Source organism: Tupaia chinensis, unplaced genomic scaffold, assembly GCF_000334495.1.
Source record: "Tupaia chinensis unplaced genomic scaffold, TupChi_1.0 Scaffold000313_1, whole genome shotgun sequence".
Classification (NCBI taxonomy): Eukaryota; Metazoa; Chordata; class Mammalia; order Scandentia; family Tupaiidae; genus Tupaia; species Tupaia belangeri.
Window position 1 is genome coordinate 3,936,813 of NW_006159806.1, and position 4,605 is coordinate 3,941,417.

The window sequence follows — 4,605 nt, forward strand, 5'->3', positions numbered from 1 at the left end:
TGAGATAGAACATGGGAGGTCCTTCCACTTTTTTGTGTCATTTTCTATTTATTTTTTTTAGCTTCTCACAGTTTTCCTTATGAAGGTTTTTAACTTCTTTGGTTAGATTTATTCCTAGGAATCTTATTCTTTTTGTGGCTATGGTATGGAATTACTTTTTTCCAGTTCTATCTCAGTCTGCCTGATCTTTATATATAGAAATATTAGATTTCTGTATGTTGATTTTGTAACCTGCAACTTTACTGTATTCATGTATTACTTCCAGAAAATTTTTCATGGATACCATTGGGTGTGCTATGTATACAATCATGTCATCTGCAAATAGAGTTTTACCTCTTCTTTTCCTATTTGAATGCCTTTTTTTTCTCTTTTCTGATTGCATTAGTGAGGACTTCAAGTACTATATTGAAAAGGAGTGAATACAGTGGTCATCCTTGTCTTATACCAGTGTTTAGTAGAAAAGCTGTTTTTCTCCATCCAGGACAATGTTTGCTCTGGGTTTTTCATAGATAGCTTTTATTGTGTTGAGAAGTGATCCTTCTTTGCTGATATTGCTGAGAGTCACGATCATGAATGGATGTTGTATTTTATCAAATGCTTTTTCTTCATCAATTTATATGATCATATTGTTTTTATCTTTCTTCTTGTTAATATGGTGTACTACATTTATGGTTTTTTGTATGTTGACCCAACCTTGCATTCCTGGAATAAAGCCTACCTGATCATGATGTATAATCTTTTTTATAAGTTGTTGGATAAGAATTGCTAGTATCTTGTTGAGATTCTTTGTGTCTATATTCATCACAGATATTGATCTATAGTTTCCCTTCCTTGTCCTGTCCTTATCTGTTTTAAGGATAAGGGTGATAAAGGCTTCATAGAATGAATTAGGGAGAGAGTCACCCTTCCGGATCTTTAGAAACAACTTGAGCAGAATGGGAGTTAACTCTTCTTTGAAAGTTTTGTAGAATTTAGAGGTAAAGCCATCAGAACCAGGGCTTTTCTTTATTGGGAGGTTATTTATTACTAATTCTTTATAAGCCAAATGATGTATAATGATTGAATTTTTAAAAAATAAGAATAAAAATAATAATATGAAAAAAATTAAAAGCTACTTGCTGCTGCTGATGTGGATAGTAATGTCTTTGTCTTGACTGATATGCATGGTAATTTGCTGGGGAAATAAATGTTAAACACTGTAAAGATATATGTGATTAAATGTAATATAAAACATAATAAAAATACATTTTAAAAGTAAAAAAAAAAAGATTAAATGGAAATACAAAAGGCCTAGAAATAGCTAATGGAATTTTTTTAAAAAAAAGGAGAGGACTCAGACTACACACCAACAAGGCTTCTTTAAAGATACAATTGTCAAAACAGTATGTCAGTATGAAGGCAGTCACGTTAAAAAGCAACAACAGAGAGATCCAGAGTAGTTCTGCATATATACAGTTAGCTATTTCTCTAATGTATTAATGTAATTCCATGATGCTGGAACACCGAAATACCCATGTTTAAAACACAAACTCCAACTCAATGAGTTTCAAAGTATCCCAGCCATGTGTGCATGAATGCACCTGGCCAAGTCCTCATGGTCCTCTCTGTCATTTTTCTCTTTGAATTTTTAAAAGAAAGTTATGTCTATTTTAGGGGCTGCAAAACTAATAAAATGTGAACCTTATGATACAAGAAGCCAAATTCCTACCACATACAATATACTCCAAAGATACAGCTATTGATACATATCATACTCATTACATGGATTGATCCTCTGCCATTTTCCACTAAAATAGCTCTGGCACTCAGCAAATTATTTTACTATGATATGATCCCATGTACATATGGATGCCTGGGGCTCATACACATGTTTAACTGTTCCCATCAGAACACCAGGTCTCGTTTTTCTCTCATGTTTTTCTTTCTATGGTTGTCCTCAACTATTTTACTCTCCATGCAAGTTCTCCTATCAATAGCCAAAGTTCTAACCTCATTATGGAGAGTAATTCAGATCTTTCAGAAAACGATAGAAGCTTGATGGAGAAAAGCTTAGGAACATCACAGTAAAATGACGCAGAACATTTTCCACACTAAAACAAGAGAAAACATCCTTGCTGTTGTTACTATTTCCTTTGTTTCACAGCACAACTTCAGCGTACTCTTATGAAAACAGTGTCTCTGTTCTTCCTCCCTTGTTTCAAATATCCTCTCCTAATTTAGTAGAGGATTTAAAAAGAAGAAAGCATGTGTTGGCTTATGGAGTAACATCAATTCTAACCAGTTCTCTTGTTTATTTTCCCTCACCCTGAATGCATGCAAATGAAAAAGGGACTGGCAACCCCCAGTTCTGAAGAGAGAGGTCAGGGGAGTAACAGGATGGTGCAGGAAGAGGACCATCTGTTTTTAGACACTGGATGATAGAGAAAAGATGAAGCCCAGAGATATATTGGTATAGCCAGACATAGTCAAGTACTGATGGTTAGTTGTACAGACTCTGAAAGAATAATACCTAGATTTAAATATTGAACACAAAACCTTACTGAATGTGACAATACGCAAGTAACCTGCAGTGTATGTCAATTTTCCAATCTCTAAAATAATATGATCAATACCTTCCTCACAGAAGTGTGGTGACAATTTAACAAATATAATGTGAAGAACCTAGAAACACACATCATACATAGTATCTGCTCAGCAAATGCTAGCTGGTTATTACTTTGAGTTGTGGCAGAGAAAAGGTGGGATAATTGATATGTGGTTGCTTTTATCTCAAGAGCAGAAAATACAATTATTGATCAAAATAATCAGGACAGAAGGCCTATCTTGAAGTGAGTGGAGAAAGTTTAAAACATCATCTATAGACATTCTCTTAGGGCACAGGTCCTCAACTCTAGGTGTACCGTTAAAATTTCATAAAGACCTTTAAAAATACTGATATTCTATTCTAAGATACCAGAACAATAAAATCAGAATGCCTGGAATTGGGACTTGGATATGAGACTTTCTTAAAGTTTTTGAGTTAATCATTAAGGGCCACCATAGTTGAGAATCAACAGAAAAACAGTAAGTGAAAAAATATGAGGAAAGAACATATTTATGGTTACCCTGGACTGCTTTTCTTATTAATTTCTCTACTAATTCAGCAACTTCTGACTGAAAAGTCAGGATAACGGGGGTAAGAGAAAGGGAAGGAAAATACATACTCTCAAGTGGTAATGGATGAGATTAAACTGAATTAGGTTTGAATCTGAGGATGTCTCTTTTACTTGAGAACTGCAACCCAATTTTGTAACAAACTGCAGAGTCTCCAGAATTACAGCAGCTGAGCTTGGCACAATCTTAGGAGGCTGTCTGATTCAAAGAGGGCAAAGCTGTAACCAACAGGCTCCATAGCTCATTTCTGTTTTCTATCCAGGGATGTTGTCAGACCATGTTACTGGCTGGACACCTTTGAACCTGTTCTGTTTCTGAGGGCTGCCTGATTCTAGAATTGTCAGTAAAAGACAATTTAAATCCTTAAATTTTTTTTTTAATTTTTTATCTTCACAAGCTGTTGCTGAGATTGTGGCAGGATCCAGAACTCAGTTTCATGTTAGGCAAAAAAGCCAAAACTAGAAGATGACAGACTTTACATCAGATAGAGACAAATGATGTGGAATGGGATGATATAAGGACATGGAGTGTTTTCTTCATGGTTTGGAACCATGAAGTTAGAAATACTAGACAAACAGAAATTTCAGAGCTGGAGATTTTTCATTCTTGAAGGTAGTGCAATTTCAATGAAAACTAGTTTTAAGATGAATCTTCAAAACTTGACTGAGAAAATAAAGAGAGATGAAGGTTACTGAAGGAAGTAGATAAAATATAAACTCCTGAAGGATGATGGAAAGAGAAAAGGAATTGAAAAAACTGATGCTTATGCAACCCCGGCACTGAAGAAGTTCCAAACCCACTATCTTCACTTTAAAACAAGAAAACCAATGTGAAAATATTTTCCAAGTAGTTAATCACGCTCCAAATATAAGCAAACTACGGATTATTCATTCACTAAAATATATGCTATGCAGTTCAGAACAAAAGTTCACTTTTCTGTGAGCTTCATGTATCTAGCATTTAAGTTGGAAAACAGTCTGCTTATTTTATCCAATGTATCAGTGCAGAAAATTTTAATTTAAACTTGAAACATATCATTTGTCTTCTCATGCACGAATTGAAATTAAAATTTCTAAAGTCAAAAAGGCTTTTATAGATATTATTATTTGAGGAACTGGAAGGGACGATTTCCGAAAGATACCAAAGACAATTCACACCTTTGCCCTTTCTCCCTGTCAACAGTCATCATTGTCTTATTTTTCTCTTTTCTAGCTTTTCTTGGGCCAATAGAAAAACTAAACAAAAAGACAAGATGAAACTGTTCTTCCTCTTACCAGCAGAGGGTGCTAGTGCCATGTGCGGAGGAACTCCCTTGCCTCTCAGCCTGGTCTTGAGCTCTGCCAAGAGCCCGGCAAGCTTAGATTGTCCCTACTATGCATCCGTAGTGCACTTGACGTACGGAAGAGTGGGTGGGATTTGCCCTGAGCGTTCTTACGCGCGAGAGTCCAAACG